At 44.0% G+C, this 22,431-nt stretch overlaps 1 non-coding gene and 79 pseudogenes across 1 annotated transcript; all 80 read right to left on the reverse strand.

Annotated features, from left to right (window-relative positions):
- Positions 1-93: 93 nt before the first annotated feature.
- Positions 94-213, reverse strand: LOC146734817 (5S ribosomal RNA; annotated as a pseudogene).
- Positions 214-308: 95 nt separating this feature from the next.
- On the reverse strand, positions 309-428 carry LOC146734818 (5S ribosomal RNA; annotated as a pseudogene).
- Positions 429-524: 96 nt separating this feature from the next.
- Positions 525-644, reverse strand: LOC146734819 (5S ribosomal RNA; annotated as a pseudogene).
- A 1,175-nt stretch (positions 645-1,819) lies between these two features.
- Positions 1,820-1,939, reverse strand: LOC146734820 (5S ribosomal RNA). Its single transcript, XR_014931442.1, has one exon. It is a non-coding gene; the product is annotated as a 5S ribosomal RNA (ribosomal RNA).
- Positions 1,940-2,243: 304 nt separating this feature from the next.
- LOC146734821 (5S ribosomal RNA) lies at positions 2,244-2,363 on the reverse strand (annotated as a pseudogene).
- Positions 2,364-2,458: 95 nt separating this feature from the next.
- LOC146734822 (5S ribosomal RNA) lies at positions 2,459-2,578 on the reverse strand (annotated as a pseudogene).
- A 96-nt stretch (positions 2,579-2,674) lies between these two features.
- LOC146734823 (5S ribosomal RNA) lies at positions 2,675-2,794 on the reverse strand (annotated as a pseudogene).
- A 96-nt stretch (positions 2,795-2,890) lies between these two features.
- Positions 2,891-3,011, reverse strand: LOC146734824 (5S ribosomal RNA; annotated as a pseudogene).
- Positions 3,012-3,107: 96 nt separating this feature from the next.
- LOC146734825 (5S ribosomal RNA) lies at positions 3,108-3,227 on the reverse strand (annotated as a pseudogene).
- Positions 3,228-3,529: 302 nt separating this feature from the next.
- LOC146734826 (5S ribosomal RNA) lies at positions 3,530-3,649 on the reverse strand (annotated as a pseudogene).
- Positions 3,650-3,745: 96 nt separating this feature from the next.
- Positions 3,746-3,865, reverse strand: LOC146734827 (5S ribosomal RNA; annotated as a pseudogene).
- Positions 3,866-3,961: 96 nt separating this feature from the next.
- LOC146734828 (5S ribosomal RNA) lies at positions 3,962-4,081 on the reverse strand (annotated as a pseudogene).
- A 96-nt stretch (positions 4,082-4,177) lies between these two features.
- On the reverse strand, positions 4,178-4,298 carry LOC146734829 (5S ribosomal RNA; annotated as a pseudogene).
- Positions 4,299-4,601: 303 nt separating this feature from the next.
- Positions 4,602-4,721, reverse strand: LOC146734830 (5S ribosomal RNA; annotated as a pseudogene).
- Positions 4,722-4,817: 96 nt separating this feature from the next.
- LOC146734831 (5S ribosomal RNA) lies at positions 4,818-4,937 on the reverse strand (annotated as a pseudogene).
- A 96-nt stretch (positions 4,938-5,033) lies between these two features.
- On the reverse strand, positions 5,034-5,153 carry LOC146734832 (5S ribosomal RNA; annotated as a pseudogene).
- Positions 5,154-5,249: 96 nt separating this feature from the next.
- Positions 5,250-5,370, reverse strand: LOC146734833 (5S ribosomal RNA; annotated as a pseudogene).
- A 303-nt stretch (positions 5,371-5,673) lies between these two features.
- LOC146734834 (5S ribosomal RNA) lies at positions 5,674-5,793 on the reverse strand (annotated as a pseudogene).
- Positions 5,794-5,889: 96 nt separating this feature from the next.
- On the reverse strand, positions 5,890-6,009 carry LOC146734835 (5S ribosomal RNA; annotated as a pseudogene).
- Positions 6,010-6,105: 96 nt separating this feature from the next.
- LOC146734836 (5S ribosomal RNA) lies at positions 6,106-6,225 on the reverse strand (annotated as a pseudogene).
- Positions 6,226-6,321: 96 nt separating this feature from the next.
- LOC146734837 (5S ribosomal RNA) lies at positions 6,322-6,441 on the reverse strand (annotated as a pseudogene).
- A 95-nt stretch (positions 6,442-6,536) lies between these two features.
- On the reverse strand, positions 6,537-6,656 carry LOC146734838 (5S ribosomal RNA; annotated as a pseudogene).
- A 96-nt stretch (positions 6,657-6,752) lies between these two features.
- On the reverse strand, positions 6,753-6,872 carry LOC146734839 (5S ribosomal RNA; annotated as a pseudogene).
- Positions 6,873-6,968: 96 nt separating this feature from the next.
- On the reverse strand, positions 6,969-7,088 carry LOC146734840 (5S ribosomal RNA; annotated as a pseudogene).
- A 305-nt stretch (positions 7,089-7,393) lies between these two features.
- Positions 7,394-7,513, reverse strand: LOC146734841 (5S ribosomal RNA; annotated as a pseudogene).
- Positions 7,514-7,609: 96 nt separating this feature from the next.
- LOC146734842 (5S ribosomal RNA) lies at positions 7,610-7,729 on the reverse strand (annotated as a pseudogene).
- Positions 7,730-8,033: 304 nt separating this feature from the next.
- Positions 8,034-8,153, reverse strand: LOC146734843 (5S ribosomal RNA; annotated as a pseudogene).
- Positions 8,154-8,249: 96 nt separating this feature from the next.
- On the reverse strand, positions 8,250-8,369 carry LOC146734844 (5S ribosomal RNA; annotated as a pseudogene).
- Positions 8,370-8,465: 96 nt separating this feature from the next.
- On the reverse strand, positions 8,466-8,585 carry LOC146734845 (5S ribosomal RNA; annotated as a pseudogene).
- Positions 8,586-8,680: 95 nt separating this feature from the next.
- Positions 8,681-8,800, reverse strand: LOC146734846 (5S ribosomal RNA; annotated as a pseudogene).
- A 96-nt stretch (positions 8,801-8,896) lies between these two features.
- On the reverse strand, positions 8,897-9,016 carry LOC146734847 (5S ribosomal RNA; annotated as a pseudogene).
- Positions 9,017-9,112: 96 nt separating this feature from the next.
- On the reverse strand, positions 9,113-9,232 carry LOC146734848 (5S ribosomal RNA; annotated as a pseudogene).
- Positions 9,233-9,537: 305 nt separating this feature from the next.
- LOC146734849 (5S ribosomal RNA) lies at positions 9,538-9,657 on the reverse strand (annotated as a pseudogene).
- Positions 9,658-9,753: 96 nt separating this feature from the next.
- Positions 9,754-9,873, reverse strand: LOC146734850 (5S ribosomal RNA; annotated as a pseudogene).
- A 96-nt stretch (positions 9,874-9,969) lies between these two features.
- Positions 9,970-10,089, reverse strand: LOC146734851 (5S ribosomal RNA; annotated as a pseudogene).
- Positions 10,090-10,185: 96 nt separating this feature from the next.
- Positions 10,186-10,305, reverse strand: LOC146734852 (5S ribosomal RNA; annotated as a pseudogene).
- A 305-nt stretch (positions 10,306-10,610) lies between these two features.
- Positions 10,611-10,730, reverse strand: LOC146734853 (5S ribosomal RNA; annotated as a pseudogene).
- Positions 10,731-10,826: 96 nt separating this feature from the next.
- Positions 10,827-10,946, reverse strand: LOC146734854 (5S ribosomal RNA; annotated as a pseudogene).
- A 95-nt stretch (positions 10,947-11,041) lies between these two features.
- On the reverse strand, positions 11,042-11,161 carry LOC146734855 (5S ribosomal RNA; annotated as a pseudogene).
- Positions 11,162-11,257: 96 nt separating this feature from the next.
- LOC146734856 (5S ribosomal RNA) lies at positions 11,258-11,377 on the reverse strand (annotated as a pseudogene).
- Positions 11,378-11,473: 96 nt separating this feature from the next.
- On the reverse strand, positions 11,474-11,593 carry LOC146734857 (5S ribosomal RNA; annotated as a pseudogene).
- Positions 11,594-11,898: 305 nt separating this feature from the next.
- Positions 11,899-12,018, reverse strand: LOC146734858 (5S ribosomal RNA; annotated as a pseudogene).
- A 96-nt stretch (positions 12,019-12,114) lies between these two features.
- LOC146734859 (5S ribosomal RNA) lies at positions 12,115-12,234 on the reverse strand (annotated as a pseudogene).
- A 96-nt stretch (positions 12,235-12,330) lies between these two features.
- On the reverse strand, positions 12,331-12,450 carry LOC146734860 (5S ribosomal RNA; annotated as a pseudogene).
- A 96-nt stretch (positions 12,451-12,546) lies between these two features.
- LOC146734861 (5S ribosomal RNA) lies at positions 12,547-12,666 on the reverse strand (annotated as a pseudogene).
- Positions 12,667-12,971: 305 nt separating this feature from the next.
- Positions 12,972-13,090, reverse strand: LOC146734862 (5S ribosomal RNA; annotated as a pseudogene).
- A 96-nt stretch (positions 13,091-13,186) lies between these two features.
- Positions 13,187-13,306, reverse strand: LOC146734863 (5S ribosomal RNA; annotated as a pseudogene).
- Positions 13,307-13,402: 96 nt separating this feature from the next.
- On the reverse strand, positions 13,403-13,522 carry LOC146734864 (5S ribosomal RNA; annotated as a pseudogene).
- Positions 13,523-13,826: 304 nt separating this feature from the next.
- Positions 13,827-13,946, reverse strand: LOC146734865 (5S ribosomal RNA; annotated as a pseudogene).
- A 96-nt stretch (positions 13,947-14,042) lies between these two features.
- On the reverse strand, positions 14,043-14,162 carry LOC146734866 (5S ribosomal RNA; annotated as a pseudogene).
- A 96-nt stretch (positions 14,163-14,258) lies between these two features.
- On the reverse strand, positions 14,259-14,377 carry LOC146734867 (5S ribosomal RNA; annotated as a pseudogene).
- A 96-nt stretch (positions 14,378-14,473) lies between these two features.
- LOC146734868 (5S ribosomal RNA) lies at positions 14,474-14,593 on the reverse strand (annotated as a pseudogene).
- A 95-nt stretch (positions 14,594-14,688) lies between these two features.
- On the reverse strand, positions 14,689-14,808 carry LOC146734869 (5S ribosomal RNA; annotated as a pseudogene).
- Positions 14,809-14,904: 96 nt separating this feature from the next.
- LOC146734870 (5S ribosomal RNA) lies at positions 14,905-15,024 on the reverse strand (annotated as a pseudogene).
- Positions 15,025-15,336: 312 nt separating this feature from the next.
- LOC146734871 (5S ribosomal RNA) lies at positions 15,337-15,456 on the reverse strand (annotated as a pseudogene).
- Positions 15,457-15,552: 96 nt separating this feature from the next.
- Positions 15,553-15,671, reverse strand: LOC146734872 (5S ribosomal RNA; annotated as a pseudogene).
- Positions 15,672-15,767: 96 nt separating this feature from the next.
- Positions 15,768-15,887, reverse strand: LOC146734873 (5S ribosomal RNA; annotated as a pseudogene).
- Positions 15,888-15,983: 96 nt separating this feature from the next.
- LOC146734874 (5S ribosomal RNA) lies at positions 15,984-16,103 on the reverse strand (annotated as a pseudogene).
- A 96-nt stretch (positions 16,104-16,199) lies between these two features.
- Positions 16,200-16,319, reverse strand: LOC146734875 (5S ribosomal RNA; annotated as a pseudogene).
- Positions 16,320-16,631: 312 nt separating this feature from the next.
- On the reverse strand, positions 16,632-16,751 carry LOC146734876 (5S ribosomal RNA; annotated as a pseudogene).
- Positions 16,752-16,847: 96 nt separating this feature from the next.
- On the reverse strand, positions 16,848-16,966 carry LOC146734877 (5S ribosomal RNA; annotated as a pseudogene).
- Positions 16,967-17,062: 96 nt separating this feature from the next.
- On the reverse strand, positions 17,063-17,182 carry LOC146734878 (5S ribosomal RNA; annotated as a pseudogene).
- Positions 17,183-17,278: 96 nt separating this feature from the next.
- LOC146734879 (5S ribosomal RNA) lies at positions 17,279-17,398 on the reverse strand (annotated as a pseudogene).
- Positions 17,399-17,494: 96 nt separating this feature from the next.
- On the reverse strand, positions 17,495-17,614 carry LOC146734880 (5S ribosomal RNA; annotated as a pseudogene).
- Positions 17,615-17,710: 96 nt separating this feature from the next.
- LOC146734881 (5S ribosomal RNA) lies at positions 17,711-17,830 on the reverse strand (annotated as a pseudogene).
- Positions 17,831-18,044: 214 nt separating this feature from the next.
- Positions 18,045-18,164, reverse strand: LOC146734882 (5S ribosomal RNA; annotated as a pseudogene).
- Positions 18,165-18,687: 523 nt separating this feature from the next.
- On the reverse strand, positions 18,688-18,807 carry LOC146734883 (5S ribosomal RNA; annotated as a pseudogene).
- A 96-nt stretch (positions 18,808-18,903) lies between these two features.
- LOC146734884 (5S ribosomal RNA) lies at positions 18,904-19,023 on the reverse strand (annotated as a pseudogene).
- A 305-nt stretch (positions 19,024-19,328) lies between these two features.
- Positions 19,329-19,448, reverse strand: LOC146734885 (5S ribosomal RNA; annotated as a pseudogene).
- Positions 19,449-19,544: 96 nt separating this feature from the next.
- On the reverse strand, positions 19,545-19,664 carry LOC146734886 (5S ribosomal RNA; annotated as a pseudogene).
- Positions 19,665-19,760: 96 nt separating this feature from the next.
- On the reverse strand, positions 19,761-19,880 carry LOC146734887 (5S ribosomal RNA; annotated as a pseudogene).
- A 96-nt stretch (positions 19,881-19,976) lies between these two features.
- On the reverse strand, positions 19,977-20,095 carry LOC146734888 (5S ribosomal RNA; annotated as a pseudogene).
- A 96-nt stretch (positions 20,096-20,191) lies between these two features.
- On the reverse strand, positions 20,192-20,311 carry LOC146734889 (5S ribosomal RNA; annotated as a pseudogene).
- A 305-nt stretch (positions 20,312-20,616) lies between these two features.
- Positions 20,617-20,736, reverse strand: LOC146734890 (5S ribosomal RNA; annotated as a pseudogene).
- A 96-nt stretch (positions 20,737-20,832) lies between these two features.
- On the reverse strand, positions 20,833-20,951 carry LOC146734891 (5S ribosomal RNA; annotated as a pseudogene).
- A 311-nt stretch (positions 20,952-21,262) lies between these two features.
- Positions 21,263-21,382, reverse strand: LOC146734892 (5S ribosomal RNA; annotated as a pseudogene).
- A 96-nt stretch (positions 21,383-21,478) lies between these two features.
- Positions 21,479-21,598, reverse strand: LOC146734893 (5S ribosomal RNA; annotated as a pseudogene).
- A 96-nt stretch (positions 21,599-21,694) lies between these two features.
- LOC146734894 (5S ribosomal RNA) lies at positions 21,695-21,814 on the reverse strand (annotated as a pseudogene).
- Positions 21,815-21,910: 96 nt separating this feature from the next.
- Positions 21,911-22,030, reverse strand: LOC146734895 (5S ribosomal RNA; annotated as a pseudogene).
- A 213-nt stretch (positions 22,031-22,243) lies between these two features.
- LOC146734896 (5S ribosomal RNA) lies at positions 22,244-22,363 on the reverse strand (annotated as a pseudogene).
- Positions 22,364-22,431: the final 68 nt, after the last annotated feature.

A 22,431-nucleotide genomic window follows, 5' to 3' on the forward strand; every position in this document is an offset into this window, starting at 1 on the left:
CCGGTCTACCATGCAAGTACTAACAACGCCCTATGTGGCTTAACTTCAGTGATCGGACGAGAACTGGTGTATTCTGCAATAAAAATGTTCACCAGTCTACTGCACGTGGTATTCCCACCCGGTCTCCCATGCAAGTACTAACCACGCCCGATGCAGCTTAACTTCAGTGATCGGACGAGAACTGGTGTATTCTGCAATGGTTTGGCAGTAGGCTGAATATTCGCCCGAATTGTATGTCATTTAACGCTTCGTCTAGGCAAAAAACACGGGAAAAAGATAGTATGTATGGTGGATTAAAAATGTTGATAAGCCTACTGCACGTAGCATTCCCAGCAGGTCTCCCATGCAAGTACTAACCACGCCCGATGCAGCTTAATTTCAGTGATCGGACGAGAACTGGTGTATTCTGCTATGGTTTGGCAGTAGGCTGAATATTCGTCGGAATTGGATGTAATTTAATACTTCGGCTAGGCAAAAAATCCCGGGAAAACGTTAGTATGTACGGTGGAATAAAAATGATGATGAGCCTAATGCACGTGGTATTCTCAGCCTGTCTCCCATGCAAGTACTAACCACGCCCGATGCAGATTAACTTCAGTGATCGGACGAGAACTGGTGTATTCTGCATTGGTTTGGCAGTAGGCTGAATATTCGTCGCAATTGGATGTCATTTAATGCATCGGCGAGGAAAAAAAAATCATTGAAAAAAGTTTGTATGTACGGTGGAATAAAAATGTTCATCAGTCTACTGCACGTGGTATTCTCAGCCGGTCTCCCATGCAAGTACTAACCACGTCCGGTGAGCTTAGCTTCAGTGATAGGACTAGAACTGGTGCATTCTGCAATGGTTTGTCAGTACGATGAAAATTCGTCGGAATTGGATGCCATTTAATGCTTCGGCTAGGCTAAAAATCACGGGAAAAAGTTAGTATGTGCAGTGAAATAAAAATGTTAATGTGCCAACTGTACGTGATATTCTCAGCCGGTCTCCCATGCAAGTACTCGCCATGTCCGGTGAGCTTAGCTTCAGTGATCGGACTAGAACTGGTGCATTCTGCAATGGTTTGTCAGTAGGATGAAAATTCGTCGGAATTGGATGCCATTTAATGCTTCGGCTAGGCTAAAAATCACGGGAAAAAGTTAGTATGTGCAGTGAAATAAAAATGTTAATGTGCCAACTGTACGTGATATTCTCAGCCGGTCTCCCATGCAAGTACTCACCACGTCCGGTGAGCTTAACTTCAGTGATCGGACGAGAACTGTTGTATTCTGCAATGGTTTGTCAGTAGGCTGAAAATTCGTCGGAATTGGATGACATTTAATGCTTCGGCTTGGCAACAAATCATGGAAAAATGTTAGTGTGTACGGTGGAATAAAAATGTTCATCAGCCTACTGCACGAAGTATTCCCAGCCGTTCTCCAATGCAAGTACTAACCAAGCCTGATGCAGCTTAACTTCAGTAATCGGATGAGAACTGGTGTATTCTGCAATGGTTTGGCAGTAGGCTGAATATTCGTCGGAATTGGATGTCATTTAATGCTACGGCTAGGCAAAAAATCATGGGTAAAAGTTAGTATGTAATGTGGAATAAAAATTTTGATGAGCCTACTGCACGCGGTATTCCCAGCCGTTCTCCCGTGCAAGTCCTAACCATGGCCGATGCGGCTTAACTTCAGTGATCGGACGAGAACTGGTGTATTCTGCAATGGTTTAGCAGTAGGCTGAATATTCGTCGGAATTGGATGTCATTTAATGCTACGGCTAGGCAAAAAATCATGGGTAAAAGTTAGTATATAATGTGGAATAAAAAAGTTGATGAGCCTACTGCACGTGGTATTCTCAGCCGGTCTCCCATGCAAGTACTAACCACGCCCAATGCAGCTTAACTTCAGTGATCGAATGGGAACTGGTGTGTTCTGCAATGGTTTGACAGTAGGCTGAATATTCGTCAGAATTGCACGTCGTTTAACGCTTCGGCTAGGCAAAAAATCCCGGGAAAAATTTGGTATGTACGGTGGAATAAAAATGTTGATGAGCCTAATGCACATGATATTCCAGGCCGGTCTCCCATGCAACCACGCCCGATGCAGCTTAACTTCAGTTATCGGACGAGAACTGGTATATTCTGCAATGGTTTGGCAGTAGGCTGAATATTCGTCCGAATTGTATGTCATTTAACGCTTCGTCTAGGCAAAAAACACGGGAAAAAGATAGTATGTATGGTGGAATAAAAATGTTCATCAGCCTACTGCACGTGGTATTCCCAGCCGGTCTTCCATGCAAGTACTAACCACGCCAGATGCAGCCTAACTTCAGTGATCGGACGAGAACTGGTGTATTCTGCAATGGTTTGGCAGTAGGCTGAATACTCGTCGGAATTGGATGTCATTTAATGCTACGGCTAGACAAATAATCATGGGAAAATTTAGTATGCAATGTGAAATAAAAATGTTGATGAGCCTACTGCACGTGGTATTCCCAGCGGGTCTCCCATGCAAGTACTAAACACGCCCGATATAGCTTAACTTCAGTGATCGGACGAGAACTTGTGTACTCTGCAAAGGTTTGGCAGTAGGCTGAATATTCGTCGGAATTGGATGTAATTTAATACGTCGGTTAGGCAAAAAATCCCGGGAAAAAATTGGTATGAACGGTGGAATGAAAATGTTGATAAGCCTACTGCACGTGGTATTCCCAACCGGTCTCCCATGCAAGTACTAACCACGTCCTATGCAGCTTAACTTCAGTGATCGGACGAGAACTGGTGTATTCTGCTATGGTTTGGCAGTAGGCTGAATATTCGTCGGAATTGGATGTAATTTAATACTTCGGCTAGGCAAAAAATCCCGGGAAAACGTTCGTATGTACGGTGGAATAAAAATGATGATGAGCCTAATGCACGTGGTATTCGCAGCAATGTCTCCCATGCAAGTACTAACCACGCCCGATGCAGCTTAACTTCAGTGATCGGACGAGAACTGGTGTATTCTGCAATGGTTTGGCAGTAGGCTGAATATTCGTCGGAATTGGATGTCATTTAATGCTACGGCTAGGCAAAAAATCATGGGTAAAAGTTAGTATATAATGTGGAATAAAAAAGTTGATGAGCCTACTGCACGTGGTATTCTCAGCCGGTCTCCCATGCAAGTACTAACCACGCCCGATGCAGCTTAACTTCAGTGATCAAACGGGAACTGGTGTGTTCTTCAATGGTTTGACAGTAGGCTGAATATTCGTCAGAATTGCATGTCGTTTAACGCTTCGGCTAGGCAAAAAATCCCGGGGAAAATTTGGTATGTGCAGTGGAATAAAAATGTTGATGAGCCTAATGACATGATACTCCAGGCCGGTCTCCCATGCAACCACCCCTGATGCAGCTTAACTTCAGTGATCAGACGAGAACTGGTGTATTCTGCAATGGTTTGGCAGTAGGCTGAATATTCGTCCGAATTGTATGTCATTTAACACTTCGTCTAGGCAACAAACACGGGACTAGATAGTATGTATGGTGGAATAAAAATGTTCATCAGCCTACTGCACGTGGTATTCCCAGCCGGTCTACCATGCAAGTACTAACCACGCCCGATGCAGCTTAACTTCAGTGATCGGACGAGAACTGGTGTATTCTGCAATGGTTTGGCAGTAGGCTGAATACTCGTCGGAATTGGATGTCATTTAATGCTACGGCTAGACAAATAATCATGGGAAAAATTTAGTATGCAATGTGAAATAAAAATGTTGATGAGCCTACTGCACGTGGTATTCCCAGCTGGTCTCCCATGCAAGTACTAACCACGCCCGATACAGCTTAACTTCAGTGATCAGACGAGAACTTGTGTACTCTGCAATGGTTTGGCAGTAGGCTGAATATTCGTTGGAATTGGATGTAATTTAATACGTCGGTTAGGCAAAAAATCCCGGGAAAAAATTGGTATGAACGGTGGAATGAAAATGTTGATAAGCCTACTGCACGTGGTATTCCCAACCGGTCTCCCATGCAAGTACCAACCACGTCCTATGCAGCTTAACTTCAGTGATCAGACGAGAACTGGTGTATTCTGCTATGGTTTGGCAGTAGGCTGAATATTCGTCGGAATTGGATGTAATTTAATACTTCGGCTAGGCAAAAAATCCCGGGAAAACGTTAGTATGTATGGTGGAATAAAAATGATGATGAGCCTAATGCACGTGGTATTCCCAGCAATGTCTCCCATGCAAGTACTAACCACGCCCGATGCAGCTTAACTTCAGTGATCAAACGGGAACTGGTGTGTTCTTCAATGGTTTGACAGTAGGCTGAATATTCGTCAGAATTGCATGTCGTTTAACGCTTCGGCTAGGCAAAAAATCCCGGGGAAAATTTGGTATGTGCAGTGGAATAAAAATGTTGATGAGCCTAATGACATGATACTCCAGGCCGGTCTCCCATGCAACCACCCCTGATTCAGCTTAACTTCAGTGATCAGACGAGAACTTGTGTATTCTGCAATGGTTTGGCAGTAGGCTGAATATTCGTCCGAATTGTATGTCATTTAACGCTTCGTCTAGGCAAAAAACACGGGAAAAAGATAGTATGTATGGTGGAATAAAAATGTTCATCAGCCTACTGCACGTGGTATTCCCAGCCGGTCTACCATGCAAGTACTAACCACGCCCGATGCAGCTTAACTTCAGTGATCGGACGAGAACTGGTGTATTCTGCAATGGTTTGGCAGTAGGCTGAATACTCGTCGGAATTGGATGTCATTTAATGCTACGGCTAGACAAATAATCATGGGAAAAATTTAGTATGCAATGTGAAATAAAAATGTTGATGAGCCTACTGCACGTGGTATTCCCAGCTGGTCTCCCATGCAAGTACTAACCACGCCCGATACAGCTTAACTTCAGTGATCAGACGAGAACTTGTGTACTCTGCAATGGTTTGGCAGTAGGCTGAATATTCGTTGGAATTGGATGTAATTTAATACGTCGGTTAGGCAAAAAATCCCGGGAAAAAATTGGTATGAACGGTGGAATGAAAATGTTGATAAGCCTACTGCACGTGGTATTCCCAACCGGTCTCCCATGCAAGTACCAACCACGTCCTATGCAGCTTAACTTCAGTGATCAGACGAGAACTGGTGTATTCTGCTATGGTTTGGCAGTAGGCTGAATATTCGTCGGAATTGGATGTAATTTAATACTTCGGCTAGGCAAAAAATCCCGGGAAAACGTTAGTATGTATGGTGGAATAAAAATGATGATGAGCCTAATGCACGTGGTATTCCCAGCAATGTCTCCCATGCAAGTACTAACCACGCCCGATGCAGCTTAACTTCAGTGATCAAACGGGAACTGGTGTGTTCTTCAATGGTTTGACAGTAGGCTGAATATTCGTCAGAATTGCATGTCGTTTAACGCTTCGGCTAGGCAAAAAATCCCGGGGAAAATTTGGTATGTGCAGTGGAATAAAAATGTTGATGAGCCTAATGACATGATACTCCAGGCCGGTCTCCCATGCAACCACCCCTGATTCAGCTTAACTTCAGTGATCAGACGAGAACTTGTGTATTCTGCAATGGTTTGGCAGTAGGCTGAATATTCGTCCGAATTGTATGTCATTTAACGCTTCGTCTAGGCAAAAAACACGGGAAAAAGATAGTATGTATGGTGGAATAAAAATGTTCATCAGCCTACTGCACGTGGTATTCCCAGCCGGTCTACCATGCAAGTACTAACCACGCCCGATGCAGCTTAACTTCAGTGATCGGACGAGAACTGGTGTATTCTGCAATGGTTTGGCAGTAGGCTGAATACTCGTCGGAATTGGATGTCATTTAATGCTACGGCTAGACAAATAATCATGGGAAAAATTTAGTATGCAATGTGAAATAAAAATGTTGATGAGCCTACTGCACGTGGTATTCCCAGCTGGTCTCCCATGCAAGTACTAACCACGCCCGATACAGCTTAACTTCAGTGATCGGACGAGAACTGGTGTATTCTACATTGGTTTGACAGTAAGCTAAATATTCGTCGGAATTGGATGTAATTTAGTACTTCGGTTAGGCAAAAAATCATGGAAAAAAGTTAGTAAGTACGGTGGAGTAAAAATGTTGATGAGCCTACTGGACATATTATTCCCAGCCGGTCTCCCATGCAAGTACTAACCACGCCCGATGGAGCTTAACTTCAGTGATCGGACGAGAAGTGGTGTATTCTGCAATGGTTTGGCAGTAGGCTGAATATTCGTTGGAATTGGATGTAATTTAATACTTCGGCTAGGCAAAAAATCCCGGGAAAAAGTTAGTATGTATGGTGGAATAAAAATGTTCATCAGCCTTCTGCACGTGGTATTCCCAGCCGGTCTCCCATGCAAATACTAACCACGCCCGATGCAGCTTAACTTCAGTGATCGGACGAGAACTGGTGTATTCTGCAATGGTTTGGCAGTAGGCTGAATATTTGTCGGAATTGGATTTCAATTAATGCTTTGGCTAGGCAAAAAATCAGGGGAAAAAGATAGTATGTATGGTGGAATAAAATGTTCATCAGCCTACTGCACGTGGTATTCCCAGCCGGTCTCCCATGCAAGTACTAACCATGCCCGATAAAGCTTAACTTCAGAGATCGGACGAGAACTGGTGTATTCTGCAATGGTTTGGCAGTAGACTGAATATTCGTCGGAATTTGATGTAATTTAATACTTCGGCAAGGCAAACAATCCCGGGAAAACGTTAGTATGTACGGTGGAATAAAAATGTTGATGAGCCTAATGCACGTGGTATTCCCAGCCTGTCTCCCATGCAAGTACTAACCACGCCCGATGCAGCTTAACTTCAGTGATCGGACGAGAACTGGTGTATTCTGCAATGGTTTGGCAGTAGGCTGAATATTCGTCGGAATTGGATGTCATTTAATGCTACGGCTAGGCAAAAAATCATGGGTAAAAGTAAGTATGTAATGTGGTATAAAAAAGTTGATGAGCCTACTGCACGTGGTATTCTCAGCCGGTCTCCCATGCAAGTACTAACAACGCCCGATGCAGCTTAAATTCAGTGATCGAACGGGAACTGGTGTGTTCTGCAATGGTTTGACAGTAGGCTGAATATTCGTCAGAATTGCATGTCGTTTAACGCTTCCGCTAGGCAAAAAAATCCCGGGAAAAATGTGGTATGTACGGTGGAATAAATATGTTGATGAGCCTAATCACATGGTATTCCAGGCCGGTCTCACATGCAACCACGCCCGATGAAGCTTAACTTCAGTGATCGGACGAGAACTGGTGTATTCTGCAATGGTTTGGCAGTAGGCTGAATATTCGTCGGAATTGGATGTCATTTACTGCTACGGCTCGGCAAAAAATCCCGGGAAAACGTTAGTATGTACGGTGGAATAAAAATGTTGATGAGCCTAATGCACGTGGTATTCCCAGCCTGTATCCCATGCAAGTACTAACCACGCCCGATGCAGCTTAACTTCAGTGATCGGACGAGAACTGGTGTATTCTGCAATGGTTAGGCAGTAGGCTGAATATTTGTCCGAATTGTATGTCATTTAATGATTCGTCTAGGCAAAAAATCATGGGAAAAAGTTAGTATGTAATGTGGAATAAAAATGATGATGAGCCTACTGCACGTGGTATTCTCAGCCGGTCTCCCATGCAAGTACTAACCACGCCCGATGCAGCTTAACTTCAGTGATCGAACGGGAACTGGTGTGTTCTGCAATGGTTTGACAGTAGGCGGAATATTCGTCAGAATTGCATGTCGTTTAACGCTTTGGCTAGGCAAAAAATCCCGGGAAAAATTTGGTATGTACGGTGGAATAAAAATGTTGATGAGCCTAATGCACATGATATTCCAGGCCGGTCTCCAATGCAACCACGCCCGATGTAGCTTAACTTCAGTGATCGGACGAGAACTGGTGTATTCTGCGATGGTTTGGCAGTTGGCTGAATATTCGTCCGAATTGTATGTCATTTAATGCTTCGTCTAGGCAAAAAACACGGGAAAAAGATAGTATGTATGGTGGAATAAAAATATTCATCAGCCTACTGCACGTGGTATTCCCAGCCGGACTCCCATGCAAGTACAAACCACGCCCGATGCAGCTTATCTTCAGAGATCGGACGAGAACTGGTGTATTCTGCAATGGTTTGGCAGTAGACTGAAAATTTGTCGGAATTGGATTTCAATTAATGCTTCGGCTAGGCAAAAAATCCCGGGAAAAATTTAGTATGTACGGTGGAATAAAAATGTTCATCAGCCTACTGCACGTGGTATTCCCAGCCGTTCTCCCATGCAAGTACTAACCATGCCCGATAAAGCTTAACTTCAGTGATCGGACGAGAACTGGTGTATTCTGCAATGGTTTGGCAGTAGGCTGAATATTCGTCGGAATTGGATGTCATTTACTGCTACGGCTAGGCAAAAAATCCCGGGAAAACGTTAGTGTGTACGGTGGAATAAAAATGTTGATGAGGCTAATGCACGTGGTATTCCCAGCCTGTCTCCCATGCAAGTACTAACCACGCCCGATGCAGCTTAACTTCAGTGATCGGACGAGAACTGGTGTATTCTGCAATGGTTAGGCAGTAGGCTGAATATTCGTCCGAATTGTATGTCATTTAATGCTTCGTCTAGGCAAAAAACACGGGAAAATGATAGTATGTATGTTGGAATAAAAATATTCATCAGCCTACTGCACGTGGTATTCCCAGCCGGTCTCCCATGCAAGTACAAACCACGCCCGATGCAGCTTATCTTCAGAGATCGGACGAGAACTGGTGTATTCTGCAATGGTTTGGCAGTAGACTGAATATTTGTCGGAATTGGATTTCAATTAATGCTTCGGCTAGGCAAAAAATCCCGGGGAAAATTTAGTATGCACGGTGGAATAAAAATGTTCATCAGCCTACTGCACGTGGTATTCCCAGCCTGTCTCCCATGCAAGTACTAACCACGCCCGATGCAGCTTAACTTCAGTGATCGGACGAGAACTGGTGTATTCTGCAATGGTTTGGCAGTAGGCTGAATATTCGTCGGAATTGGATGTCATTTAATGCTACGGCTAGGCAAAAAATCATGGGTAAAATTAGGTATGTAATGTGGTATAAAAAAGTTGATGAGCCTACTGCACGTGGTATTCTCAGCCGGTCTCCCATGCAAGTACTAACAACGCCCGATGCAGCTTAAATTCAGTGATCGAACGGGAACTGGTGTGTTCTGCAATGGTTTGACAGTAGGCTGAATATTCGTCAGAATTGCATGTCGTTTAACGCTTCGGCCAGGCAAAAAATCCCGGGAAAAATTTGGTATGTACGGTGGAATAAAAATGTTGATGAGCCTAACGCACATGGTATTCCAGGCCGGTCTCCCATGCAACCACGCCCGATCCAGCTTAACTTCAGTGATCGGACGAGAACTGGTGTATTCTGCAATGGTTTGGCAGTAGGCTGAATATTCGTCTGAATTGTATGTCATTTAATGCTTCGTCTAGGCAAAAAATCATAGGAAAAATTTAGAATGTAATGTGGAATAAAAATGTTGATGGGCCTACTGCACGTGGTATTCCCAGCCGGTCTCCCGTGCAAGTCCTAACCATGCCCGATGCAGCTTAACTTCAGTGATCGGACGAGAACTGGTGTATTCTGCAATGGTTTGGCAGTAGGCTGAATATTTGTCGGAATTGGATTTCAATTAATGCTTCGGCTAGGCAAAAAATCCCGGGAAAAAGTTAGTATGTACGGTGGAATAAAAATGTTCATCAGCCTACTGCACGTGGTATTCCCAGCCGGTCTCCCATACAAGTACTAACGACGCCCGATGCAGCTTAACTTCAGAGATCGGACGAGAACTGGTGTATTCTGCAATGGTTTGGCAGTAGACTGAATATTCGTCGGAATTTGATGTAATTTAATACTTCGGCAAGGCAAACAATCCCGGGAAAACGTTAGTATGTACGGTGGAATAAAAATGTTGATGAGACTAATGCACGTGGTATTCCCAGCCTGTCTCCCATGCAAGTACTAACCACGCCCGATGCAGCTTAACTTCAGTGATCGGACGAGAACTGGTGTATTCTGCAATGGTTTGGCAGTAGGCTGAATATTCGTCGGAATTGGATGTCATTTAATGCTACGGCTAGGCAAAAAATCATGGGTAAAAGTAAGTATGTAATGTGGTATAAAAAAGTTGATGAGCCTACTGCACGTGGTATTCTCAGCCGGTCTCCCATGCAAGTACTAACAACGCCCGATGCAGCTTAAATTCAGTGATCGAACGGGAACTGGTGTGTTCTGCAATGGTTTGACAGTAGGCTGAATATTCGTCAGAATTGCATGTCGTTTAACGCTTCGGCTAGGCAAAAAATCCCGGGAAAAATTTGGTATGTATGGTGGAATAAAAATGTTGATGAGCCTAACGCACATGGTATTCCAGGCCGGTCTCCCATGCAACCACGCCCGATCCAGCTTAACTTCAGTGATCGGACGAGAACTGGTGTATTCTGCAATGGTTTGGCTGTAGGCTGAATATTCGTCTGAATTGTATGTCATTTAATGCTTCGTCTAGGCAAAAAATCATGGGAAAAATTTAGAATGTAATGTGGAATAAAAATGTTGATGGGCCTACTGCACGTGGTATTCCCAGCCGGTCTCCCATGCAAGTACTAACCATGCCCGATAAAGCTTAACTTCAGTGATCGGAAGAGAACTGGTGTATTCTGCAATGGTTTGGCAGTAGGCTGAATATTCGTCGGAATTGGATGTCATTTACTGCTACGGCTAGGCAAAAAATCCCGGGAAAACGTTAGTGTGTATGGTGGAATAAAAATGTTGATGAGGCTAATGCACGTGGTATTCCCAGCCTGTCTCCCATGCAAGTACTAACCACGCCCGATGCAGCTTAACTTCAGTGATCGGACGAGAACTGGTGTATTCTGCAATGGTTAGGCAGTAGGCTGAATATTCGTCCGAATTGTATGTCATTTAATGCTTCGTCTAGGCAAAAAACACGGGAAAATGATAGTATGTATGTTGGAATAAAAATATTCATCAGCCTACTGCACGTGGTATTCCCAGCCGGTCTCCCATGCAAGTACAAACCACGCCCGATGCAGCTTATCTTCAGAGATCGGACGAGAACTGGTGTATTCTGCAATGGTTTGGCAGTAGACTGAATATTTGTCGGAATTGGATTTCAATTAATGCTTCGGCTAGGCAAAAAATCCCGGGGAAAATTTAGTATGCACGGTGGAATAAAAATGTTCATCAGCCTACTGCACGTGGTATTCCCAGCCTGTCTCCCATGCAAGTACTAACCACGCCCGATGCAGCTTAACTTCAGTGATCGGACGAGAACTGGTGTATTCTGCAATGGTTTGGCAGTAGGCTGAATATTCGTCGGAATTGGATGTCATTTAATGCTACGGCTAGGCAAAAAATCATGGGTAAAATTAGGTATGTAATGTGGTATAAAAAAGTTGATGAGCCTACTGCACGTGGTATTCTCAGCCGGTCTCCCATGCAAGTACTAACAGCGCCCGATGCAGCTTAAATTCAGTGATCGAACGGGAACTGGTGTGTTCTGCAATGGTTTGACAGTAGTCTGAATATTCGTCAGAATTGCATGTCGTTTAACGCTTCGGCCAGGCAAAAAATCCCGGAAAAAATTTGGTATGTACGGTGGAATAAAAATGTTGATGAGCCTAACGCACATGGTATTCCAGGCCGGTCTCCCATGCAACCACGCCCGATCCAGCTTAACTTCAGTGATCGGACGAGAACTGGTGTATTCTGCAATGGTTTGGCAGTAGGCTGAATATTCGTCTGAATTGTATGTCATTTAATGCTTCGTCTAGGCAAAAAATCATAGGAAAAATTTAGAATGTAATGTGGAATAAAAATGTTGATGGGCCTACTGCACGTGGTATTCCCAGCCGGTCTCCCGTGTAAGTGCTAACCACGCCCAATGCAGCTTAACTTCAGTGATCGGACAAGAACTGGTGTATTCTGCAATGGTTTGGCAGTAGGCTGAATATTTGTCGGAATTGGATTTCAATTAATGCTTCGGCTAGGCAAAAAATCCCGGGAAAAAGTTAGTATGTACGGTGGAATAAAAATGTTCATCAGCCTACTGCACGTGGTATTCCCAGCCGGTCTCCCATACAAGTACTAACGACGCCCGATGCAGCTTAACTTCAGAGATCGGACGAGAACTGGTGTATTCTGCAATGGTTTGGCAGTAGACTGAATATTCGTCGGAATTTGATGTAATTTAATACTTCGGCAAGGCAAACAATCCCGGGAAAACGTTAGTATGTACGGTGGAATAAAAATGTTGATGAGCCTAATGCACGTGGTATTCCCAGCCTGTCTCCCATGCAAGTACTAACCACGCCCGATGCAGCTTAACTTCAGTGATCGGACGAGAACTGGTGTATTCTGCAATGGTTTGGCAGTAGGCTGAATATTCGTCGGAATTGGATGTCATTTAATGCTACGGCTAGGCAAAAAATCATGGGTAAAAGTAAGTATGTAATGTGGTATAAAAAAGTTGATGAGCCTACTGCACGTGGTATTCTCAGCCGGTCTCCCATGCAAGTACTAACAACGCCCGATGCAGCTTAAATTCAGTGATCGAACGGGAACTGGTGTGTTCTGCAATGGTTTGACAGTAGGCTGAATATTCGTCAGAATTGCATGTCGTTTAACGCTTCGGCTAGGCAAAAAATCCCGGGAAAAATTTGGTATGTATGGTGGAATAAAAATGTTGATGAGCCTAACGCACATGGTATTCCAGGCCGGTCTCCCATGCAACCACGCCCGATCCAGCTTAACTTCAGTGATCGGACGAGAACTGGTGTATTCTGCAATGGTTTGGCTGTAGGCTGAATATTCGTCTGAATTGTATGTCATTTAATGCTTCGACTAGGCAAAAAATCATGGGAAAAATTTAGAATGTAATGTGGAATAAAAATGTTGATGGGCCTACTGCACTTGGTATTCCCAGCCGGTCTCCCGTGCAAGTTCTAACCATGCCCGATGCAGCTTAACTTCAGTGATCGGACGAGAACTGGTGTATTCTGCATGGTTTGGCAGTAGGCTGAATATTTGTCGGAATTGGATTTCAATTAATGCTTCGGCTAGGCAAAAAATCCCGGGAAAAAGATAGTATGTACGGTGGAATAAAAATGTTCATCAGCCAACTGCACGTGGTATTCCCAGCAGGTCTCCCATACAAGTACTAACCACGGCCGATGCAGCTTAACTTCAGAGATCGGACGAGAACTGGTGTATTCTGCAATGGTTTGGCAGTAGACTGAATATTCGTCGGAATTGGATGTCATTTATTTCTACGGCTAGGCAAAAAATCATGGGTAAAAGTAAGTATGTAATGTGGTATAAAAAAGTTGATGAGCCTACTGCACGTGGTATTCTCAGCCGGTCTCCCATGCAAGTACTAACCACGCCCGATGCAGCTTAAATTCAGTGATCGAACGGGAACTGGTGTGTTCTGCAATGGTTTGACAGTAGGCTGAATATTCGTCAGAATTGCATGTCGTTTAACGCTTCGGCTAGGCAAAAAATCCCGGGAAAAATTTGGTATCTACGGTGGAATAAAAATGTTGATGAGCCTAATCACATGGTATTCCAGGCCGGTCTCCCATGCAACCACGCCCAATGCAGCTTAACTTCAGTGATCGAACGAGAACTGGTGTATTCTGCAATGGTTTGGCAGTAGGCTGAATTTTCGTCCGAATTGTATGTCATTTAATGCTTCGTCTAAGCAAAAAAGCATGGGAAAAATTTAGAATGTAATGTGGAATAAAAATGTTGATGGGCCTACTGCACGTGGTATTCCCAGCCAGTCTCCCGTGCAAGTCCTAACCATTCCCGATGCAGCTTAACTTCAGTGATCGGACGAGAACTGGTGTATTCTGCAATGGTTTGGCAGTAGGCTGAATATTCGTCGGAATTGGATGTAATTTAATACTTCGGCTAGGCAAAAAATCCCGGGAAAATGTTTGTATGTACGGTGGAATAAAAATGTTCATCAGCCTACTGCACGTGGTGTTCCCAGCCGGTCTCCCATGTAAGTGCTAACCACGCCCTATGCAGCTTAACTTCAGTGATCGGACAAGAACTGGTGTATTCTGCAATGGTTTGGCAGTAGGCTGAATATTTGTCGGAATTGGATTTCAATTAATGCTTCCGCTAGACAAAAAATCACGGGAAAACGATAGTATGTATGGTGGAATAAAAATGTTGATAAGCCTACTGCACGTGATATTCTCAGTCGGTCTCCCATGCAAGTACTAACCACGTCCGGTTAGCTTAACTTCAGTGATCAGACGAGAACTGGTGTATTCTGCAATGGTTTGGCAGTAGGCTGAATATTCGTCGGAATAGGATTTCAATTAATGTTTCGGCTAGGCAAATAATAAAGGGAAAAAGATAGTATGTGCGGTGGAATAAAAATGTTGATAAGCCTACTGCACGTGGCATTCCCAGCAGGTCTTCCATGCAAGTACTAACCACGCCCGATGCAGCTTAACTTCGGCGATCGGATGAGAACTGGTGTATTCTGCAATGGTTTGGCAGTAGGCTGAATATTCGTCGGAATTGGATGTCATTTAATGCTACGGCTAGGCAAAAAATCATGGGTAAAAGTTAGTATGTAATGTGAATAAAAATGTTGATGAGCCTACTGCACGTGGTATTCCCAGCCGGTCTCCCATGCAAGTACTAACCACGCCCGATGCAGCTTAAATTCAGTGATCGGACGAGAACTGGTGTGTTCTGCAATGGTTTGACAGTAGGCTGAATATTCGTCAGAATTGCCTGTGGTTTAACGCGTTGGCTAGGCAAAAAATCCCGGGAAAAATTTGGTATTTACGGTGGAATAAAAATGTTGATAAGCCTACTGCACGTGGTATTCCCAGCCGGTCTCCCATGCAAGTACTAACCATGCCCGATGCAGCTTAACTTCAGTGATCGGACGAGAACTGGTGTATTCTGCAATGGTTTGGCAGTAGGCAGAATTTTCGTCCGAATTGTATGTCATTTAATGCTTCGTCTAAGCAAAAAAGCATGGGAAAAATTTAGAATTTAATGTGGAATAAAAATGTTGATGGGCCTACTGCATGTGGTATTCCCAGCCAGTCTCCCGTGCAAGTCCTAACCATTCCCGATGCAGCTTAACTTCAGTGAACGGACGAGAACTGGTGTATTCTGCAATGGTTTGGCAGTAGGCTGAATATTCGTCGGAATTGGATGTAATTTAATACTTCGGCTAGGCAAAAAATCCCGGGAAAATGTTAGTATGTACGGTGGAATAAAAATGTTCATCAGCCTACTGCACGTGGTGTTCCCAGCCGGTCTCCCATGTAAGTGCTAACCACGCCCTATGCAGCTTAACTTCAGTGATCGGACGAGAACTGGTGAATTCTGCAATGGTTTGGCAGTAGGCTGAATATTTGTCGGAATTGGATTTCAATTAATGCTTCCGCTAGACAAAAAATCACGGGAAAACGATAGTATGTATGGTGGAATAAAAATGTTGATAAGCCTACTGCACGTGATATTCTCAGTCGGTCTCCCATGCAAGTACTAACCACGTCCGGTTAGCTTAACTTCAGTGATCAGACGAGAACTGGTGTATTCTGCAATGGTTTGGCAGTAGGCTGAATATTGGTCGGAATAGGATTTCAATTAATGTTTCGGCTAGGCAAACAATAAAGGGAAAAAGATAGTATGTACGGTGGAATAAAAATGTTGATAAGCCTACTGCACGTGGCATTCCCAGCAGGTCTTCCATGCAAGTACTAACCACGCCCGATGCAGCTTAACTTCGGCGATCGGATGAGAACTGGTGTATTCTGCAATGGTTTGGCAGTAGGCTGAATATTCGTCGGAATTGGATGTCATTTAATGCTACGGCTAGGCAAAAAATCATGGGTAAAAGTTAGTATGTAATGTGGAATAAAAATGTTGATGAGCCTACTGCACGTGGTATTCCCAGCCGGTCTCCCATGCAAGTACTAACCACGCCCGATGCAGCTTAAATTCAGTGATCGGACGAGAACTGGTGTGTTCTGCAATGGTTTGACAGTAGGCTGAATATTCGTCAGAATTGCCTGTGGTTTAACGCGTTGGCTAGGCAAAAAATCCCGGGAAAAATTTGGTATGTACGGTGGAATAAAAATGTTGATAAGCCTACTGCACGTGGTATTCCCAGCCGGTCTCCCATGCAAGTACTAACCATGCCCGATGCAGCTTAACTTCAGTGATCGGACGAGAACTGGTGTATTCTGCAATGGTTTGGCAGTAGGCAGAATTTTCGTCCGAATTGTATGTCATTTAATGCTTCGTCTAAGCAAAAAAGCATGGGAAAAATTTAGAATGTAATGTGGAATAAAAATGTTGATGGGCCTACTGCATGTGGTATTCCCAGCCAGTCTCCCGTGCAAGTCCTAACCATTCCCGATGCAGCTTAACTTCAGTGAACGGACGAGAACTGGTGTATTCTGCAATGGTTTGGCAGTAGGCTGAATATTCGTCGGAATTGGATGTAATTTAATACTTCGGCTAGGCAAAAAATCCCGGGAAAATGTTAGTATGTACGGTGGAATAAAAATGTTCATCAGCCTACTGCACGTGGTGTTCCCAGCCGGTCTCCCATGTAAGTGCTAACCACGCCCTATGCAGCTTAACTTCAGTGATCGGACGAGAACTGGTGAATTCTGCAATGGTTTGGCAGTAGGCTGAATATTTGTCGGAATTGGATTTCAATTAATGCTTCCGCTAGACAAAAAATCACGGGAAAACGATAGTATGTATGGTGGAATAAAAATGTTGATAAGCCTACTGCACGTGATATTCTCAGTCGGTCTCCCATGCAAGTACTAACCATGTCCGGTTAGCTTAACTTCAGTGATCAGACGAGAACTGGTGTATTCTGCAATGGTTTGGCAGTAGGCTGAATATTCGTCGGAATAGGATTTCAATTAATGTTTCGGCTAGGCAAATAATAAAGGGAAAAAGATAGTATGTACGGTGGAATAAAAATGTTGATAAGCCTACTGCACGTGGCATTCCCAGCAGGTCTCCCGTGCAAGTACTAACCACGCCCAATGCAGCTTAACTTCAGTGATCTGACGAGAACTGGTGTATTCTGCAATGGTTTGGCAGTAGGCTGAATATACGTCGGAATTGGATGTCAATTAATGCTACGGCTAGGCAAAAAATCATGGGTAAAAGTTAGTATGTAATGTGGTATAAAAAAGTTGATGAGCCTACTGCACGTGGTATTCTCAGCCGGTCTCCCATGCAAGTACTAACCACGCCCGATGCAGCTTAAATTCAGTGATCAAACAGGAACTGGTGTGTTCTGCAATGGTTTGACAGTAGGCTGAATATTCGTCAGAATTGCCTGTGGTTTAACGCGTTGGCTCGGCAAAAAATCCCGGGAAAAATTTGGTATGTACGGTGGAATAAAAATGTTGATAAGCCTACTGCACATGGTATTCCCAGCCGGTTTCCCATGCAAGTACTAACCACGTCCGATGGAGCTTAACTTCAGTGATCGGACAGGAACTGGTGTGTTCTGCAATGGTTTGACAGTAGGCTGAATATTCGTCAGAATTGCATGTCGTTTAACGCTTCGGCAAGGCAAAAAATCCCGGGAAAAAGTTGGTATGTGCGGTGGAATAAAAATGTTGATAAGCCTACTGCACATGGTATTCCCAGCCGTTTTCCCATGCAAGTACTAACCACGCCCGATGCAGCTTAACTTCAGTGATCGGACGAGAACTGGTGTATTCTGCAATGGTTTGGCAGCAGGCTGAATATTCGTCCGAATTGTATGTCATTTAATGCTTCGTCTAGGCAAAAAATCATGGACAAAAGTTAGTATGAAATGTGGAATAAAAATGTTGATGAGCCTACTGCACGTGGTATTCCCAGCCGGTCTCCCGTGCAAGAACTAACCATGCCCGATGCGGCTTAACTTCAGTGATCGGACGAGAACTGGTGTATTCTGCAATAAAAATGTTCATCAGCCTACTGCACGTGGTATTCCCAGCTGGTCTCCCAGGCAAGTACTAAAAACGCCCGATGCAGCTTAACTTCAGTGATGCGATGAGAACTGGTGTATTCTGCAATGGTTTGGCAATAGGCTGAATATTCGACGGAATTGGATGTCATTTAATGCTACGGCTAGGCAAAAAACAATTTTGGGTAAAAGTTAGTATGTAATGTGGAATAAAAATGTTGATGAGCCTACTGCACGTGGTATTCCCAGCCGGTCTCCCATGCAAGTACTAAGCATGCCCGATGGAGCTTACTTCAGTGATCGGACAAGAACTGGTGTGCTCTGCAATGGTTTGACAGTAGGCTGAATATTCGTCAGAATTGCATGTCGTTTAACGCTTCGGCTAGGCAAAAAATCCCGGGAAAAATTTGGTATGTACGGTGGAATAAAAATGTTGATGAGCCTAATGCACATGATATTCCAGGCCGGTCTCCCATGCAACCACGCCCGATGCAGCTTAACTTCAGTGATCGGACGAGAACTGGTGTATTCTGCAATGGTTTGGCAGTAGACTGAATATTCGTCGGAATTTGATGTAATTTAATACTTCGGCAAGGCAAAAAATCCCGGGAAAACGTTAGTATGTACGGTGGAATAAAAATGTTGATGAGCCTAATGCACGTGGTATTCCCAGCCTGTCTCACATGCAAGTACTAACCTCGCCCGATGCAGCTTAACTTCAGTGATCGGACGAGAACTGGTGTATTCTGCAATGGTTTGGCAGTAGGCTGAATATTCGTCGGAATTGGATGTCATTTAATGCTACGGCTAGGCAAAAAATCATGGGTAAAAGTTAGTATGTAATGTGGTATAAAAAAGTTGATGAACCTACTGCACGTGGTATTCTCAGCCGGTCTCCCATGAAAGTACTAACCACGCCCGATGCAGCTTAAATTCAGTGATCGAACGGGAACTGGTGTGTTCTGCAATGGTTTGACAGTAGGCTGAATATTCGTCAGAATTGCATGTCGTTTAACGCTTCGGCTAGGCAAAATATCCCGGGAAAAATTTGGTATGTACGGTGGAATAAAAATGTTGATGAGCCTAATGCACATGGTATTCCAGGCCGGTCTCCCATGCAACCACGCCTGATGCAGCTTAACTTCAGTGATCGGACGAGAACTGGTGTATTCTGCAATGGTTTGGCAGTAGGCTGAATATTCGTCGGAATTGGATGTAATTTAATACTTCGGCTAGGCAAAAAATCCCGGGAAAATGTTAGTATGTACGGTGGAATAAAAATGTTCATCAGCCTACTGCACGTGGTATTCCCAGCCGGTCTCCCATGCAAGTACTAACCACGCCTTATGCAGCTTAACGTCAGTGATCGAACGAGAACTGGTGTATTCTGCAATGGTTTGGCAGTAGGCTGAATATTTGTCAGAGTTGGATTTCAATTAATGCTTCGGCTAGACAAAAAATCACGGGAAAAAGATAGTATGTATGGTGGAATAAAAATGTTGATAAGCCTACTGCACGTGATATTCTCAGCCGGTCTCCCATGCAAGTACTAACCACGCCTGATGCAGCTTAAATTCAGTGATCGGACGAGAACTGGTGTGTTCTGCAATTGTTTGACAGTAGGTTGAATATTCGTCAGAATTGCCTGTGGTTTAACGCGTTGGCTAGGCAAAAAATCCTGGGAAAAATTTGGTATGTATGGTGGAATAAAAATGTTGATAAGCCTACTGCATGTGGTATTCCCAGCCGGTCTCCCATGCAAGTACTAACCACGCCCGATGCAGCTTAACTTCAGTGATCGGACGAGAACTGGTGTATTCTGCAATGGTTTGGCAGTAGTCTGAATATTCGTCGGAATTGGATGTCATTTACTGCTACGGCTAGGCAAAAAATCCCGGGAAAACGTTAGTATGTACGGTGGAATAAAAATGTTGATGAGCCTAATGCACGTGGTATTCCCAGCCTGTCTCCCATGCAAGTACTAACCACGCCCGATGCAGCTTAACTTCAGTGATCGGAGAGAACTGGTGTATTCTGCAATGGTTTGGCAGTAGGCTGAATATTCGTCCGAATTGTAGGTCATTTAATGCTTCGTCTAGGCAAAAAATCATGGGGAAAAGTTAGTATGTAATGTGGAATAAAAATATAGATGAGCCTACTGCACGTGGTATTCTCAGCCGGTCTCCCATGCAAGTACTAACCACGCCCGATGCAGCTTAACTTCAGTGATGGAACGTGAACTGGTGTGTTCTGCAATGGTTTGACAGTAGGCTGAATGTTCGTCAGAATTGCATGTCGTTTAACGCTTCGGCTAGGCAAAAAATCCAGGGAAAAATTTAGTATGTACGGTGGAATAACAATGTTGATGAGCCTAATGCACATGATCTTCCAGGCCGGTCTCCCATGCAACCACGCCCGATGCAGCTTAACTTCAGTGATCGGAGGGGAACTGGTGTATTCTGCAATGGTTTGGCAGTAGGCTGAATATTCGTCCGAATTGTATGTCATTTAATGCTTCGTCTAGGCAAAAAATCATGGGAAAAATTTAGAATGTAATGTGGAATAAATATGTTGATGGGCCTACTGCACGTGGTATTCCCAGCCGGTCTCCCGTGCAAGTCCTAACCATGCCCGATGCAACTTAACTTCAGGGATCGGATGAGAACTGGTGTATTCTGCAATGGTTTGGCAGTAGGCTGAATATTCGTCGGAATTGGATGTAATTTAATACTTCGGCTAGGCAAAAAATCCCGGGTAAAAGTTAGTATGTACGGTGGAATAAAAATGTTCATCAGCCTGCTGCACGTTGTATTCCCAGCCGGTCTCCCATGCAAGTACTACCACGCCCTATGCAGCTTACCTTCAGTGATCGGACGAGAACTGGTGTATTCTGCAATGGTTTGGCAGTAGGCTGAATATTTGTCGGAATTGGATTTCAATTAATGCTTCGGCTAGACAAAAAATCACGGGAAAAAGATGGTATGTATGGTGGAATAAAAATGCTGATAAGCCTACTGCACGTGATATTCTTAGCCGGTCTCCCATGCAAGTACTAACCACGTCCGGTTAGCTTAACTTCGCTGATCAGACGAGAACTGGTGTATTCTGCAATGGTTTGGCAGTAGGCTAAATATTCGTCGGAATTGGATGTCATTTAATGCTACGGCTGGGTAAAAAATCATTGGCAAAAGTTAGTATGTAATGTGGAATAAAAATGTTGATAAGCCTAATGCACGTGGTATTCCCAGCCGGTATCCCATGAAAGTACTAACCACGCCCGATGCAGCTTAACTTCAGTAATCGGACGAGAACTGGTGTATTCTGCATTGGTTTGGCAGTAGGCTGAATATTCGTCGGAATTGGATGTCATTTAATGGTACGGCTAGGGAAAAAATCATAGGAAAAAGTTAGTATGTAATGTGGAATAAAAATGTAGATGAGCCTACTGTACGTGGTATTCCCAGCCGGTCTCCCATGCTAGTACTAACCACGCCCGATGCAGCTTAACTTCAGTGATCCGACGAGAACTGGTGTATTCTGCAATAGTTTTGCAGTAGGCTGAATATTCGTCGGAATTGGATGTCATTTAATGCTACGGCTGGGTAAAAAATCATTGGCAAACGTTAGTATGTAATGTGGAATAAAAATGTTGATAAGCCTAATGCACGTGGTATTCCCAGCCTGTCTCCCATGCAAGTACTAACCATGCCCGATGCAGCTTAACTTCAGTGATCGGACAAGAACTGGTGTGTTCTGCAATGGTTTGACAGTAGGCTGAATATTCGTCAGAATTGCATGTCATTTAACGCTTCGGTAAGGCAAAATATCTCGGGAAAAAGTTGGTATGTACGGTGGAATAAAAATGTTGATAAGCCTACTGCACATGGTATTCCCAGCCGGTCTTCCATGCAAGTACTAACCAGGCCCGATGCAGCTTAACTTCAGTGATCGGACGAGAACTGGTGTATTCTGCAATGGTTTGGCAGTAGGCTCGATATTCGTCGGAATTGGATGTAATTTAATACTTCGGCTAGGCAAAAAATCCAGGGAAAAAGTTAGTATGTACGGTAGAATAAAAATGTTGATGAGCCTAATGCACGTGGTATTCCCAGCCGGTCTCCATGCAAGTACTAACCACGCCCGATGCAGCTTAACTTCAGTGATTGGACGAGAACTGGTGTATTCTGCAATAAAAATGTTCATCAGCCTACCGCACGTGGTATTCCCAGCCGGTCTCCCATGCAAGTACTGACCACGCCCGATGCGGCATAACTTCAGTGATCGGACGAGAACTGGTGTATTCTGCAATGGTTTGGCAGTAGGCTGGATATTCGTTGGAATTGGATGTAATTTATTACTTTGGCTAGGCAAAAAATCCCGGGAAAAAGTTAG

This window comes from Saccoglossus kowalevskii, chromosome 13, assembly GCF_978046115.1.
Source record: "Saccoglossus kowalevskii chromosome 13, keSacKowa6.1, whole genome shotgun sequence".
Taxonomy (NCBI): Eukaryota; Metazoa; Hemichordata; class Enteropneusta; family Harrimaniidae; genus Saccoglossus; species Saccoglossus kowalevskii.